This window comes from Stegostoma tigrinum, chromosome 15 (assembly GCF_030684315.1).
Source record: "Stegostoma tigrinum isolate sSteTig4 chromosome 15, sSteTig4.hap1, whole genome shotgun sequence".
Classification (NCBI taxonomy): domain Eukaryota; kingdom Metazoa; phylum Chordata; class Chondrichthyes; order Orectolobiformes; family Stegostomatidae; genus Stegostoma; species Stegostoma tigrinum.
The window spans coordinates 74,032,516-74,049,905 of record NC_081368.1 but is presented as its reverse complement, the minus strand read 5'-3'; the positions used below and the strand labels follow the sequence as shown (position 1 = coordinate 74,049,905).

General features: G+C 46.4%; 1 long non-coding RNA gene and 1 pseudogene across 3 annotated transcripts in view; one reads left to right on the top strand and one right to left on the bottom strand.

Annotated features, from left to right (window-relative positions):
• LOC125458662 (uncharacterized) overlaps positions 1-17,390 on the top strand; it is a 43,579-nt gene that overhangs the window by 1,773 nt on the left and 24,416 nt on the right. For 2 of the 3 annotated variants that reach the window (XR_009446723.1, XR_009446722.1), the window contains exon 1: positions 9,948-10,414. The exons of the other annotated variant lie outside the window; for it this stretch is intronic. This is a non-coding gene — a long non-coding RNA (uncharacterized LOC125458662). Of the gene's footprint in view, positions 1-9,947; positions 10,415-17,390 lie in introns of those variants that run through there. 3 annotated transcript variants of the gene reach the window in all.
• LOC125459084 (U6 spliceosomal RNA) lies at positions 9,222-9,315 on the bottom strand (annotated as a pseudogene).

Genomic DNA, 17,390 nt, shown 5'->3' with positions numbered 1-17,390 from the left:
TTTATGAAACACCTACGTTCAGTTTGCAACAAATGACTGCACCTGCCAGTTGCGAACCACTTCTACTCCTCCTTCCACTCATTGCATGACATGTCCATCCTGGGCATCCTCCAGAGCCATAACAATGCCACCCGAAGGTGCAGGGACAGCACCGCATATTTCGCTTGGGAACCTTGCAGCGCAATGCTATCAATGTGGACTTCACAAGCTTCAAAATCTCCCCAGCCCTGACTTCATCCCAAAACCAGCCCAGCTTGTCACTGCCTCCTTGACCTCTCCATCTTTTCTTCCAGCTATCCGCTCCTCTCACCTCAACTGCCATCTCCACCCCCACCTCCTACCTCTCAGCCTCATCCCCCACCTCCTTGACCTGTCTGTCTTCCCTTGACTGACCAACCCACATCCTACACCTACACTCGCCTTTAATGGCTCCATCCCTGCCTCCATGACTATCCGTCTCCTCTCCACGTATTTGCTCCTTTATCCGCCTTCCATCCGCCTCCCCCTCTCTCTCGACTGATTTCAGAATCCCCTCCTGCTGCCCCATTTCTGAAGAAGGGTCCAGACCTTCAGCTTTCCTGCTCCTCTGATGCTGCTTGGCCAGCTGTATTCATCCAGCTCTACACCTTGTTATCTCAGATTCTCCAGCATCAGCAGTTCCTACTATATCTTAGAAAACATCTAATTTTCCTTCAGATTATGCAACAACCCAGCGTTTGTGAATTTTCTTTAGGAAGTAGAAATGGACCAAATGCTAAAAGAGATAACAGAGCAGGCCAGGCAGCATCAGACGAGCAGGAAAGCTGACATTTCGGGTCTGGACGTTCTTAAGAAATGGCGGAGGGGTAAGGAAGCTCTGAAATAAATAGAGAGAGGAGAGCTGGAACTGGGGAAGGTAGGTGGGTTGGTGATGGTTGAGGGCAGGTAGGCAATGAGGGTGATTGGTCAGTGAGGTAGGAAAAAAGACAGACAGGATGTGGACTTTACTCATTTCAAAATCTCTCTACCCCCGGCCTCATCCCGTGACCAACCTTCCCTCTCATCCCTGCTTCCTTTACCTGATAGGACCTGACATAGCCTGTCCGTCTTGTCTCCCACCTATCTGCACCTCCCACCTCACTGACCAGTCCCCACTACTGCCTACCTGCATTCGCCTATCTCCCCCAGCCCCACCCATTCCCTCTATTTATTTCGGAGCTGCCTTCCCTCTCCTCATTTCAGAGGAAGTGTCCCGAACTGAAATATCAACTTTCCTACTCCTCGAATGCTGCGTGGCCTGCTGAGTTCTTTCATTTCCACACAGTTATTCCAGCATCGGCAGTTCTTATTATCTCCAAGTACTAAAAGAGTTATTTGATAAAACAAAAGGTGAATACGTTCACTCATTGTCCATAGAAGGTTTGAGGTTTGTCTGTTCTGTCTGTGGTGAAAGATATGGAGCATGTGGAAATAAAGAGGGAAGGCCACGGTGGAATTTGAAAACAAAGATGGGAATTTTAAAATTAAGGAGTTACTAAACAGGGGCCCTTGGAGTTCTCAATGCATTTATTGATGGGATGTGGACATTGCTGTTTGGATCAACATCGATTGCCGATTGATGTTCCTCTGCTGAAGGTGGTGCCATTGATGTTTTACTGCCCAGTGCAGAGAGGGCTGGCAAGGCAGAGGATCTTCTGTTTGTGCTGCAGTATGTTAATTTAGAATAGATAAGTTCCAAAGAAGTGTGGCTCACTCTTGCTGCCAGCCTGTCTTCTGTGGCCTGTCTGGCCAATTAGCTTGGGAGAGGGAGCATGCTTTGTTCACAGTACAATTGATACCTTCCATAAGGAGCACCGCAGAGCGTACACACTGGGGATAACTGTCTAGTTTAGTTGGAAACGTTCCTGTTATAGTTGTATTTGCATTTTCCTATGGGTGCAGTCATTTTCTGATTTGTTGATGGAGTAGGCAAGTAAGTATTAATGCAACAGGAACTGTGTAAGTCAGTAGATCATGATTAATGTAATAGAGCACTGATTAATGGTACAATATGTACCAGAATATTAATTTCATCATGTCCTATTATTGATGTAGCAGATGAAGTAATAGGACTCTGATATTCACCTTCCTGTTCTATTCATAAGTAATGTAGTTAGACTTTGAGCGTTGATGTAGTAGGATCCTCATTATCAACACAATAGGATTCTGAATATTAATGTAACTGAGTAATGCTTATTCATACATGATACTGATTCTTGATACAAGATGATCCTGATTACTGAAAAAAATGCCTCTCTTCAAAAAGGAACAAGTACCTCCCTTTTCAGAAGCTTGCTTTGAAGTAACACAAGGGCCGCAGCAATCACCAAAATAAACACAGGGATTTAAAGGCATTTCACAGCTGTCAGACATCAGTTTGAGCTCCACAGCAGCTATTGCTGACTGGGAACTTGCAAATGCAAAGGACAGATTCTTACAAGCATTTTTAATCAGGAGCGAGACAAGATGATGAAGGAAGGACTTGGGCAGCAGAGTTTCAAATGATCTCTCAGTTCGGGGTGAGGTTGTACTGAATGTAAGAGGGTGGTCAGGAATGCATTTGAATTGTCAAGTGTGAAGGTAACACAGACATGAGTGAGGGTTTCAGCAGCTGATGAACTGGACTACGATGGCAATTGGTGATGTTATGTAGAGTCAAATATCTGGTGTCAGTAATAATTTGTATCTGTGATCAGAAGCTCATTTTGGGGTTAAATCTTTGATCGAGATTGTGAACAGCATAGTTCAGCTCCACATGGTTCACAGGACGATGGATGGTGATGAGGTACAGCTGGGAGTTGGCAGTGTTTGTGTGAAGTCTAGCTTCTGAATGATATCACTGAGTGGCAGTGTGAAGATGAGAAATAGGAGGAGCCAAGGATGGATCTTTGAGCGATGACAATTCCAAGCAACTTGGAGACAAATGGGATGTCAGAGATAAGGGCAGTTGTTTGCAAGGAGAGTTAGTTCAAGGATGTTTTTCTCCTGATGGGCAATGACAATGGAATTAAAGGTGTGAAGGACAGAGCAAGAAGAGAGAGTGAATGCTAACAATGTCAGCTTACATGGGCAAGTTGTGGTTAACTGTTTAGCGGGAATAGGGTTGAAGCAGCAGGAGGTAGGTCTTGTGGACAAGATGAAGTTTGACAGGGTGTGACAGGAAATAGGAGAGAAACTGGAGCTGGTCTTCGAGAAAGAGGAATTTAGAATTGGTTTGACTGATGGGCTAGTGATGGCTGATAGAATTGTCTCAATCTCAGTGACAATTCAAAGAAGAGACAGAGAGAGTAAGATCCTTTCAAAGTGAACTATCAAGGATGTTTTAAAAATTTAGGCAGACGATGTGTTGCAAACAAGAACTGATTTATTTACCATGTTGCCACATATTACCATCTGTGACTAAGCTAGACATCAAGCAGAAATCAAGTAGAAAAGCCTTGTGAATATAGCTTCAAACTAGTTGTGGTTAATAGCAAAATCCAGCCCCTGCTGCTGTCACTTGTGAAGTTGCTGGTAATGAAATAGGTGACCTGACTGAGTGAATCTCATCTCATGCACTGAGCAGGTGAATGGTCTCTCCCCACTGTGAACTTGCTGGTATATCAGCACTCTGTTCTCCTTGCAACAGCCTGTGAAACCATTCCCACACTGTTTCCTTAGCAATGGCCTTATAAACCCATCTGCACTCCTTTTTCCATGCAATGACTTATTGACCAATGCCCATTCTGCTCCCATTGCATCAGCATGTGAAAATCCCCAATCTGTTCCTCTAGCAACGATGTATAAACCCATCATAACTCTGATCCCCTGCCCTGTGAACACATTCCCAATCCGTTCCCATAGCAACAACTTCAGAACTCCTCACCACTCTTTTCTGATAGCAATGCCCTGTGAAATCATTCCCACTTTTTACCCCAGCAACAGCTTGGAGGAAAAGTTTTGGAAAGGATTATAAGAGGTAGGATTCATAATCAACTAGCAAGCAACAATTTGATTGGAGATAGTCAGCATGGATTTGTCAAGGGCAGGTCGTGTCTCACAAACCTCATTGAGCTTTTTGAGAAGGTAACCAAGCATGTGGATGAGGGTAGGGCAGTTGATGTGGTGTACACAGACTTCAGTAAAACCTTTAATAAGGTTCCACATGGTAGGCTATCGGAGAAAATGCGGAGGCAGGAGATTGAGGGAGATTTGGCAGTTTGGATTAGAAACTGGCTTTCTGTAAGAAGGCAACGAGTAGTGGTTGATGGAAAATATTCAGCCTGGAGTCTGGTTACTAGTGGTGTGCCTCAAGGATCTGTTTTGGGATTGCTGTTGTTTGTCATTTTTATAAATGACTTGGGCACAAGCATAGGTGGATGGGTTAGTAAGTTTGCAGATGACACTAAAGTCGGTGGAGTGGTGGACAGTGTGGAAGAATGTTGCAGGGAGACTTGGATAAACGCAGAATTGGGCTGAAAGGTGGCAAATGGAGTTCAAAGTGGATAAATGTGAGGTGATTCACTTTGGGAAGAATAATAGGAAGGCAGAATACCGGGTCAATGGAAAGATTTTTGGTAGTTTGGATGTGCAGAGGGATCTTCGTGTCCATGTACATAAATCCCTGAAAGTTGCCACCCAGGTTGATAGTGCTGTTAAGAAGGCATGTGGTGTGTTAGGTTTTATTGGTAGAGGGACTGAGTTCCGGAGCCGTGATGTCATGCTGCAACTACAAAACGCTGGTGCAGCCTCACTTGGAGTATTGCATGCAGTTCTGATTGCCCCATTACAGGAAGGATGTGGAAGCATTGGAAAAGGTGCAGAGGAGATTTACCAGAATGTTGCCTGGTCTGGAGCGAAAGCCTTATGAAGAAAGGCTGAGGGACTTGGGTCTGTTCTCATTGGAGAGAAGAAGGCTAAGAGGGTATTTAATAGAGACATACAAGATGATCAGAGAATTAGATGGGGTGGACAGTGAGAATCTTTTTCTGAGGATGATGACGTCAGCTTGTACAAGGGGGCATAGCTACAAATTGAGGGGTGATAGATTTAAGACAGATGTCAGAGGCAGGTTCTTTACTCAGAGTGGTAAGGGCGTAGAATGCCCTGCCTGCCAATGTAGTTTAGATTAAATTTGATTAGATTAGATCCCCTACAGTGTGGAAACAGACCCTTCGGCCCAGTAAGTCCACACTGCCCCTTGGAGCATCCCACCCAGACCCAACCCCATCCCCCTATAACCCACACACATTACTCAGCCACATTAGGGGCATTTAAACAGTCCTTGGATAAGCATATGGATGATGATGGGATAGTGTAGGGGGATGGGCTTAGATTAGGTCACAGGTCGGTGCAGCATCGAGAGCCGAAGGGCCTGTTCTGCGCTCTATTGTTCTATGTTCTATGTTCTTACCCAGCACTACCTTTTCCCACAGCAATGTCCTGTGAACCTATCCTCATTCTGTTTCCAGCAATGGCCTGTGAACAAAATCTCCACTGTACCCTGAGCAACAGCCTGTAAAGCGTTCCTAATCTATTCTCCCGGCTGCTGTGTGTGAACCTATTCTTCCTTGTTTCCATTAGGAACAGCCTGTGATTCTCTGCTTGCTCCCCATTCTCTGCTTACAATGGCCTGTGAACCCATTCTCATACTGTTATCCGAGTAGCGGTTTGTGAACTCTCCCCACACTTTTCCTCTAACAATGTACAGTGAACACATCCTTTCTCAGATCCCTAGCAACAGCATGTGAAACCATCTTCACTCTGTTTCTCCAGCAATGGGCTGTGTACCTATCCTGGCTCTGTTTCCCCAGTACTGGCCTGTGAACCCATCTCCACACTGATCCCCCAGTAATGACCTGTTAATCCATGCTTGCTGTGGTCCCCTAGCTGTGATTTGTGAACCCATCTGTAATCTGTCCTCCCAGCAAGAACCTGTTAACCCATTTCCATGCTGTTGCCCTGGGAATAGCCTGCGAACCCATTCAAACTCTGTTCATCTAGCAAAGACCTGTGAACCCATCCCCACTTTGTCCTCCTAGCAACAGGCTCTTAACTATCCTCAATTTGTTCTCATAGAACTGTCTGTGACCATATCTCCACTGTACCCGATGCAACAGCCTGTGAAACATCACCAAAGTGTTCTTGTAGCAACAGTGTGTGAACCAACTCTTCCTCTGTTCTCTCAGTGATGGCCTGTGAAGCCTTCCTCACTCACTTCCCCTAGCAACAGCCTGTGAATCAAATTGTACTGTTTCCCCTAACAATGACCTGTGAACCTAAACCCACTCTGTTCCTCGAGCAACGGAGTGTGACCACATCCTACTCTGTTCCCTTAACAATGGCCACAAACCCATCCCCAGTCTTTTGCCCCAGCAGAGGCCCATGATCCTCTCCTTAACCTGCTCCCCAAGTAATGGTCTGGAGAAACGTCCTCCTGCTGTTCCCTTAGCAATGGCTTGTGAACCAACACCCGATCTCTTGCCCTAGCAACAACCTACGATCCCTTCCTTAGACTGATCCCATAGCCATGACCTTTGAAGCAATCCCCACTCTGTTCACCTACCACTGACCTGTGAACCCATCCTCACTGTGTTTCCATAGCAATGGCTTGTGAGCCAATCCTCAATCTGTTCTCATAGCAATGGCCTATTAATACATTACCACACTGTTCCCGTAGCAACAGTCAGTGACCCATCCCTGCTGTGTTCCGTTGCAACATCCTGTGAACATGTCCTCACTGTCTTCCCCTGGAATGGTTTGTCAGCCCATCCCAACTCTCCTCTCCAAGCAATGGCCTGTGAACCATCCTTCCTCTGTTTCCCTAATAACAGCATAATAAACCGTCTATTAACTATTGGGCCTATTAACCCTTCCTTAATATGTTCCCCTAACACTGGCCTGTGAATGCATCCAAACTCTGTTCCCCTAGCAATGGTCCATGAACCTAACCCCAATCTGTGCTCAGAGCAACAGCCTTTAACTCATCCCAGTTTTTTTTAATTGTCCTAGCAATGGCCTGTAACCCCTTCTCCATCGTACCCCGAACAACAGCCCGTGAAATGTCCCCAAACTGTTCTCCTAGCAAAAGCCTATCAACCCATCCCCACTCTTTTGCCCTAGCATGGCTAGTGAACCCATCCTTCCTCTGTTCGCTTAGCAATGGCCTTTGAACCCATCCCACTCTGTTTCCCTAAAATGACCTGTGAACCCATCTCCACTCTCTTCTCCTAGTAGTCCCACAGCAATAGTCTGTGAACTCATTCCCATGCTGTTCTCGTAGCTGTAGGCCTTTAATCCATCCCAATTTGTTCTCCAAGAAATGGCCTGTGAACCTGTCCTTCCTCTGTTCCCCTAGAAATGACCTTTTAACCAATCCCACTCTCTTAGCTTAGCTGCAACCTGTGAACCCATCCCCACTCTGTTCCCCTACCAAGAGCTTGTGAATCCATCCTCACTCTGTACTGGTAGCAGTGACCTTTGACCATATCCCCAATTTGTTCTCATAACAACAAGCTGTTCACCCATTCTCACGCTGTTCCCCTAGCAACTGTTTGTGAACCCATCCCCATGCTTTGGCCCTGGCAAGGGCCCGTGAACCTAGCTCCTGTCATTTGCCCTAGCAAGGGCATGTGAAACCTTCCTTAGTCTTTTCACTAGCAACGACCTGTGAACTCATCCCACTGTGTTCTCCTTGCAAATGGCCTATGAGCCTATCCTCACTTACCCCGATCAACAGACAGTGGAAATATTCCCAAACTGTTCTCCTAGCAAGAGACTGTCAACCCATCCCCATTCTGTTTTCTTAGCAATGGCATGTGAACCTGTCCCATGTGTGGAGAGGTAGAGTAAATTCAAGTGAGAGGAAGGGACAAAGAAAGAGGTAGCAAGTGAGAGAGTGATTGGGACAGAAAGCCAGAACGGTTCTGAGAGAATAGGGGGACACAGAGGGAGAGAGGAGGACAAGAGTGAAGGGGCAGGGAGAGAAACAGTGGTTCGGGGAGAGAGAGATAGAGACAGGGACAGATGGGGGAGGGCAAGAAAGGAGGGTACTTGGATGGATAGAAGAGAGAGAGGGGGAAGTGAGACAGAGGGGTGTACAGAGGAGGAGAGAGAGCAAGAGAGATGGGGGAAACAGAGAGGGGATGTGGAGAATAAGAGAGAGGGCACAGAGGAAAGAGGGTGAGAGAAAGAGAGACAGGGACAGAGCAAAAGAGAGGGTGGGATAGAGAGAGAGAGAAAGGCAGGAGCAGAGGGAGGGTGACCAAGTGATAGAGAGAGAGGGGTGGAGACGAAAGAGGAGAAAGAGAAAGTGGGCCGGAGATAGAGGGGTGAGAAAGTGACGGCGACAGAGGGAGAGACAGTGGTGGGGGGAAGATGTCAGAGAGAGAGGGGCAAATGGAGAGAGAGTTGGTGGGGGGGGGATGGGGGGATAGAGAGAGAGCGATAATGGACAGAGGGGTATACAGGAAGAAGGGCGGTTGGAGTGAAAGGGCAGTGAAGGGGAGAGAAAGGAGGAGGAACATTTGTGGGGAGAGAGAGAGAGGACATTGGGTGAGATGGCAGAGGAAGTAGGGGAGGGGGAGAGAGAGAGAAGTGGCAGAGGGAGATAGAATAATCGGGGAGAGGGAGAGTGGCACAAAAGGGAGAAGGACAGATGGGGAGAACGAGAGAGGGGGTGACACGGGGTGGGACAAGAGAGGAAGAGACAAAAGGAAAAGGGGATGATGCATAGAGAGAGGGAAGGAGCAGAATGGTGGGCGGGGGGGGGGGGGAACAGAGGTAGATGGAGACAGACCAGGGAATGGAGAGAGAGCGAGGGGGACAGAGAGAGGGAGAGTGTATGACTGGATTGGGGACAGAGGGGTTGGGGATTGATAGGGGCAGAGGAGGAGAGAGCGGCATGGACACGGGTAGGGGGAGATGCAGTGAGAGAGGGAGGGATGGAGTTGGAGACAGAGGGACTGAAACAAAGAGAGCATCGCACGCTGGCAGTTGGGGGAGGGTCGGAGAGTGCCCTGAATGCTACAGGTAATTCAGCACAGCCATTCTCCCTAGTCAGCACATCTGTGGACTGTGGGAGGAAACTGGAGCACCCGGAGGAAACCCACACAGGACGGGGAGAATGTGCAAACTCCACACAGACAGTCGCTTGACGGTGGATTCAAACTTGGGTCCCTGGCGCTGTGAGGCTGTAGTGCTAAACACTGAGCCACCATGCTGCCCTAATTAGGGAATTTTTCACAAATGTGTGTGTCATCCTTGCGCAGGGGCAATACTAATTGTTCCAGTTTTTTTATGTGCTGCCAAAGCGAGCACGAATGAATAATGAATTTATGAACTACAAATTGAAGTTATAGATACAGTCAGTGGACTGGTGTTTCATTTTCACTGGCCCCTGAGTAGAGAGTAACACTGAAATGTATGCCTTAACCCCTGTGTGATCAAGTTGAACAAATCTGCAATACCCTCTGTCTGTTACCATGTTGGCAGGCTGCTTCACTGCTGAATCATTGAACTGAAATGAGAAAATCCTGGACAGATTGATTAATGAGTGATAACTAGGTGTAGAGTTGGATGAACACAGCAGGCCAAGCAGCATCAGAGGAGCAGGAAAGCTGACGTTTCGGGCCAAGACCCTTCATCAGAAAAGGGGGACGGGAGTGGGTTCTGAAATAAATAGGGAGAAAGGGGGAGGCGGATAGAGGATGGATAAGGGAGAAGATAGGTGGAGAGGAGACAGGTCAAGGAAGTGGGGTTGGAGCCAACAAAGGTGAGTGTAGGTGGGGACTTAGGAAGGAAATAGGTCGGTCCAGGGAGTATGGACAGATCAAAGGGGTGGGATGAGGCTTGTAGGTAGGAGATGGGGGTGGGGCTTGAGGTGGGAGGAGTGGATAGGTGGGAGGACAGGTTAGGGAGGCAGGTACGAGTTGGACTGGTTTTGGGATGCGGTCAGGGAGGAGAGATTTTGAAGCTTGCGAAGTCCACATTGATACCATTGGGCTGCAGGGATCCCAAGCAAAATATGAGATGCTGTTCCTGCAACCTTTTGATGGCGTTGTTGTGGCACTGCAGGGGGCCCAGGAAAGACATGTTGCCAAGGAATGGGAGGGAGAGTTGAAATGGTTCGCGACTGGGACCGGGTCTTTTGTACAGGGTCTGGCTCTGTGGCCCAGAAGGGAAGTGGGGGACAATAAAAGAGCTCCCCTGCGGGGGGGGGGGGGGAATTTGCTAAGGCTATTCGGGTGGGTTTAAACTAATTCAACAGGGGGATGGGAACCAAAATTGTAGTTCGAGTATAGAAAAGGTTGAGAGTAGGGAGGTCCGAAATAAAGTTTCAGGGACGCAAGATGGCACCGGCAAGCAAGAAGTTGGTTTGAAGTGTGTCTACTTCAATGCCAGGAGCGTCCGGAATAAGGTGGGTGAACTTGCAGCATGGATCAGTACCTGGGGCTTCGATGTTGTGGCCATTTCGGAGACATGGATAGAGCAGGGACAGGAATGGTTGTTGCAGGTTCTGGGATTTAGATGTTTCAGTAAGAACAGAGAAGATGGTAAACGGGGGGAAGGTGTGGCATTGCTGGTCAAGATGTAGAGGAAAGGATAGCAAAGATGATTCTCGATATGAGTGAGAGAGACAGGGTAGTTGTCATGGGGAACTTCAACATTCCAAATATTGACTGGGAACACTATAGTTCGAGTACTATAGATGGGTCAGTTTTTGTCCAGTGTGTGCAGGAGGGCTTCCTGACACAGTATGTAGACAGGCCAACAAGGGGCGAAGCCACATTAGATTTGGTACTGGGTAATTAGCCTGGCCAGGTGTTAGATTTGGAAGTAGGTGAGCACTTTGGTGATAGCGATCACAATTCTGTTATGTTTACTTTAGTGATGGAAAGGGATAGGTGTATACCACTTGGCAAGAGCTACAGCTGGGGGAAAGGCAATTACGATGGGATTAAGCAAGATTTAAGGAGCATAGGATGGGGAAGGAAACTGCAGGGGATGGGCACATTAGAAATGTGGAGTCAATTCAAGGAAAAGCTCCTGTGTGTACTAGAAAAGTATGTACCTGTCAGGCAGGGAGGAAGCTGTAGAGCGCGGGAGCCGTGGTTTACGAAGGAGGTGGAATCTATGGTCAAGAGGAAGAAGAAGGCTTATGTTAGGATGAGATGTGAAGGCTCAGTTAGGGTGCTTGAGGGATACGAGGTAGCCAGGAAAGACCTAAAGAGAGAGCTCAGAAGAGCCAGGAGGACACATGAGAAGTTGTTGGCGGATAGGATCAGGGTAAACCCTAAGGCTTTCTACAGGTATTTAAGGAATAAAAGAATGACGAAAGTAAGATTAGGGCCAATCAAGGATTGTTGTGGTAAGTTGTGTGTGGAGTCAGAGGAGATAGGGGAAGCTCTAAATGAATATTTTTCAGCAGTATTCACTCTCGAAAACGACAATGTTGTTGAGGAGAATACTGAGATACAGGCTACTAGACTAGGTGGGATTGAGGTTCACAAGAAAGAGGTATTAGAAATCCTACAGAGGGTGAAGACAGATAAGTCCCCTGGGCTGAATGGGATTTATCCTAGGATCCTCTTGGAAGCCAGGGAGGAGATTGCTGAGCCTTTGGCATTGATCTTTAACTCGTCATTGTCTGCAGGAATAGTGCCAGATGACTGGAGGATAGCAAATGTAGTTCCTCTGTTCAAGAAGGGGAGTAGAGACAACCCTGGTAATTATAGACCAGTGAGCCTTACCTCAGTTGTTGGTAAAGTGTTGGAAAAGGTTATAAGGGATAGGATTTATAATCATCTGGAAAAGAATAAATTGATTAGGGATAGTCAGCACGGTTTTGTGAAGGGAAGGTCGTGCCTCACAAACTTTATTGAGTTCTTTGAGAAGGTGACCAAACAGGTAGATGAGAGTAAACCGGTTGATGTGTATATGGATTTCAGCAAGGCGTTCGATAAGGTTCCCCACAATAGGCTATTGTACAAAATGCGGAGGAATAGAATTGTGGGAGATATAGCAGTTTGGATTGGAAATTGGCTTGCTGAAAGAAGACAGAGGGTGGCAGTTGATGGGAAATATTCATCCTGGAGACCAGTTACTGGTGGTGTACCGCAAGGGTCGGTGTTGGGTCCACTGCTGTTTGTCATTTTTATGAATGACCTGGATGAGGGCGTAGAAGGATGGGTTACTAAATTTGCATTCGACACTAAGGTCGGTGGAGTTGTGGATAGTAACAAAGGATGCTGCAGTTTGCAGAGAGACATAGATAAGCTTCAGAGCTGGGCTGAGAGGTGGCAAATGGAGTTTAATGCAGACAAGTGTGAGGTGATGCACTTTGGTAGGAGTAACCGGAAGGCAAAGTACAGAGCTGATGGTAAGGTTCTTAGTAGTGTAGATGAGCAGAGAGATCTCGGTGCCCATGTACACAGATCCTTGAAAGTTGCCACCCAGGTTGACAGGGCTGTTAAGAAGGCATATAGTGTTTTAGCTTTTATTAATAGAGGGATCAGGTTCCGGAACCAAGAGGTTATGCTGCAGATGTACAACACTCTGGTGCGGCCGCACTTGGAGTGTTGTGTACAGTTCTGGTCACTGCATTATAAGAAGGATGTGGAAGCTTTGGAAAGGGTGCAGAGGAGATTTACTAGGATGTTGCCTGGTATGAAGGGAAGGTCTTATGAGGAAAGGCTGAGGGACTTAAGGCTGTTTTCATTCGAGAGAAGAAGGTTGAGAGGTGATTTAATTGAAACATATAAAATAATCAGAGGGTTAGATAGGGTGGATAGGGAGAGCCTTTTTCTGAGGATGGTGACGGCGGGCACGAGGAAGCATAGCTTTAAATTGAGGGGTGAAAGATATAGGACAGATGTCAGAGGTAGTTTCTTTACTCAGAGTAGTAAGGGAATGGAACGCTTTGCCTGCAACGATAGTAGATTCGCCAACTTTAGGTACATTTAAGTCGTCATTGGATAAGCATATGGACGTACATGGAATAGTGTAGGTTAGATGGGCTTGAGATCGGTATGACAGGTCGGCACAACATCGAGGGCCGAAGGGCCTGTAATGTTCTATGTTCTATGTAATTGCAGCGGGGTATTCAATAGTAAGAGGCACAGACAGGCGGTTCTGTGAACGCAAACGAGACAAACGGTTGGTGTGTTGCCTCCCGGGTGCCAGGGCCCGTGACATCTCGGATTGTGCCGTAAAGATCCTTAAGGGGGCGGCTGGGCATCCAGCAGTCATGGTACACAACAGTACCAATGACAGAGGAAGAAAAAGGACTGAGAATGTGAAAAACATGTACAGGGAGTTAGTTGGAAGCTGAGGTCCAGGACAAACAGGGTAGTTACCAGGATTGCAACCAGTGCCACGTGATAACAGGTAAGAAATAGGGAGAGCGTGCAGCTAAACAACATGTCTACAGGGTTTCCATTATGTGGATAATTGGAGCACATTCTGAGGAAGGTGGGACCTGTACAGGAAGGATGGGTTGCACCTGAACCGGAAGGACTCAAATATCCTGTGAGGGAGGTTTGCTCAAGCTATATGGGATGGTTTAAAGTGGATTGGCAGGGGGTGGGGAACCGGGTTTGTAATTCAGAGGATGAGGTACTCAGCCTTTCAAAAGACACAACAGGAATGAGGTTGTTAATAAAGAAATCCGGTCGATGGAGTGTAATTGTGGATACAGGGATGGTTTGAAGTGTGTATACTTCAATGCTACAAGTATCAGAAATAAGGCGCATGAATTAGAGCATGGGTCAGTACTTGGAATTACGATGTTGTGGCCATTAGAGAAACTTAGGTAACTTAGGAACAGGAATGGTTGTTAGAAGTTCCAGGATTTGAATGTTTTAAAAGAATTAGGGAGGGTAATAAAAGAGGTGGGGGAATGGCTTTGCTAGTCAGGGCTAGGAAAGCACCTACTGTCCACGGAGTCATTTTGGGTTGAGGTCAGGAAAGGAGCAGTCACTTTGGTGTTTTTATTTTGCAGAGAAGTGGAGGAGCAGTTTGGGAGGCAGACACTAGAAAGGTGCAGAAGTCACAGGGTTGTAGTCATGGGTGACTTCAACTTTCCAAATATTGATTGGAAACTTTTTAATTGTAATAATTTAAATTGAGTGAATTTTTCCAGTGCATTCAGGAAAGATTCCTGACACGGTATGTAGATAGACCAACAGAGAAGGGAGAAGTGAGCATAGAGGGAGAATAACAATTAATGTAAGACAAAACAGCAAGTTAACAGATGACGAGGACGCTTCAATTCCATTGAAAATTAGGAAAACGGTTAAAGGGAAGGAGAACTCGAGTTGTTAGTTGTGGAGGTAATAGGGCCCAAAAAGAAGGTGCAAAAACTGGCATAAGGGCACATTATCTGAATGCTCAGAGCATTTGAAACAAGGTGATACAGAGGCATGGGATTGAGGGAGATTTAGCAGTTTGGATTAGAAACTGGCTTTCTGTAAGAAGGCAATGAGTAGTGGTTGATGGAAAATATTCAGCCTGGAGTCAGGTCACCAGTGGTGTGCCTCGAAGATCTGTTTTGGGACCACTGCTGTTTGTCATTTTTATAAATGACTTGGGCACAAGCATAGGTGGATGGGTTAGTAAGTTTGCAGATAACACTAAAGTCGGTGGAGTGGTGGACAGTTTGGAAGAATGTTGCAGGTTGCAGGGAGACTTGGATAAACTGCAGAATTGGGCTAAAAGGTGGCAAATGGAGTTCAATGTGGATAAATGTGAGGTGATTCACTTTGGGAAGAATAATAGGAAGGCAGAATACTGGGTCAATGGAAAGATTCTTGGTAGTGTGGATGTGCAGAGGGATCTTGCTGTCCATGTACATAGATCCCTGAAAGTTGCCACCCAGGTTTATAGTGCTGTTAAGAAGGCTTATGTTGTGTTAGGTTTTATTGGTAGAGAGATTGAGTTCTGAAGCCGTGATGTCATGCTGCAACTGTACAAAACGCTAGTGCAGCCTCATTTTGAATATTGCATGCAGTTCTGGTTGCCCCATTACAGGAAGGATGTGGAAGTGCTGGAAAAGGTGCAGAGGAGATTTACCAGGATGTTACTTGGTTTGGAGTGCAGGCCCTGTGAAGAAAGGCTGAGGGACTTGGGTCTGTTCTCATTGGAGAGGAAGAGGCTTAGAGGGTATTTAATAGAGACATACAAGATGATCAGAGAATTAGATAGGGTGAACAGTGAGAGCCTTTTTCCAAGGATTATGATTTCAGCTTGTACGAGGGGGCATAGCTACAAATTGAGGGGTGATAGATTTAAGACAGATGTCAGAGGCAGGTTCTTTACACAGAGTGGTAAGGGCGTGGAATGCCCTGCCTGCCAATGTAGTTAACTCAGCCATATTAGGGGCATTTAAACAGTCCTTGGATAAGCATATGGATAATGATGGGATAGTGTAGGGGAGGGGCTTAGATTAGTTCACAAGTCGGCGCAACATCGAAGGCCGAAGGGCATGTTCTAAGGTGGATGAGTTGACAGTGCAAATCATGGCAAACAGATATGATTTAGTGGCCATTACAGAGACATGGCTACAGGATGGTCATAACTGGGAGTTAAATATTCAGGGGTATCAAACTGTTTGGAAGGACAGACAGAAAGGTAAGGGAGGTGGTGTTGATCTGATTTTTAAGGATGATATCTGGGCAGAAGTGAGAGATGATATCGGTTCTACTGAGCAAATCATTAAATCCATTTGGGTGGAAATTAGGAATAGCAGGGAGAAGAAGTCACCAATCGGTGTGGTCTATGGGCCACTAAGTAATGACATGGTGGCGGAGCGAGCAAGAAACATAGAAATAGCTAATGCAGGTAAAAATGGTGCAACAATTATCATGGGGGATTTCAATCTGTATGTTGATTGGTCAAACCAGGTCGCTCATGGCAGCCTTGAGGTGGGTTCATAGAATGCATCCGCGATAATTTCCTTGAATGATATGTAATGGAACCTACGAGGGAGCAACTATCTTAGATCGAGTCCTGTGTAATGAGACAGAAATAATTAATGATCTCACAGTTAGGGATCCTCTTAGAAGAAGCGATCACGGAATGTCGAATTTAAAATACAGCTGGAGTATGAGAAGGTTACATAGTACCTAAGTAGCCACCCAGGTGGATAAGGTTGTTAAGAAAGCATAGAGTGTTTTGGCTTTCATTAACAGGGGGATCGAGTTTAAGAGCCGTGAGGTTATGCTGCAGCTCTACAAAACCCTGGTGAGACCACACTTGGAATATTGTGTCCAGTTCTGGTCGACCTATTATAGGAAAGATGTGGAGGCTTTAGAGAGGGTGCAAAGAAGGTTTACCAGGATGCTGCCTGGACTGGAGGGCTTGTCTTACGAGGAGAGTTTGACTGAGCTCGGACTTTTCTCTCAGGAGAGAAGGAGGAAGAGAGGTGACCTGATGGAGGTGTACAAGGTAATGAGAGGCATGGATAGAGTCGATAGCCAGAGACTTTTCCCCAGGGCAGGATTGACTGCCACGATGGGTCATAGTTTTAAGGTGTTAGGAGGGAGGTATGGAGGAGACGTCAGAGGATGAGAGGTGACTTGATACAGGTGTACAAAATGATCAGAGGTATAGATAGAATGGACAGCCAGAGACTTTTTTCCTCAGGTGGAGGTAGCTCTTAAGAGGGGGGCATAGTTTTAAAATGAGTGGAGGTAGATATAGGGAAGATGTCAGAAGTAAGTTCTTCACTCAGAGAGTGGTAGGGGCGTGGAATGCATTTCCGGAGAGGGTAGTAGAGTCTGCCTCATTAGGAGCATTTAAGCAGCTATTAGATAAGCGTATGGATGACGGTATAAGGTAGGGGTGGAGGTTAGATCGACCTTGGGTTTCGGGTGAAAGTTCAGCACAACACGATGGGCTGAAGGGCCTGTCCTGTGCTGTACTGCTCTGTGTACAGTCGATAACAAACCATTTATAGATGTTCCGTTCAGATGCCAAAGTGGTTTCATTTCGAACAAGGCCCAAGCATTTTCCGAAGTGAACATTGAGCTTTTGAAAAGTGCTGCAGTTCATTTCTTTTCATGGAACCTTAACTACATTTGTTTTCTGACACATTTGACATTTATTCCTCGCCATGTCTCAAAAGATGCATTCAGTTTGTGATTTTCTTTTGTTTTCATTGGGATGTGGTTGGTAATGGATGTTGTGACTTGGGATCTGTTGCGACAATAGTGGAGAAGGCCATATTTCGCCAGCCTGCTGCTGTGGTAGCGTGGCCGAGCGGTCTTTGTGTCCTATGTTTCAGTTCCAGTCGCTATGGAGGCATGGGTTTGAATCTCACCATCGCCACTTTCACTCAAACTTGTCCCATCCAGTCTTTGGGAGAAAGTTTAAATTTTCTGTTAGCAAAGAAATGC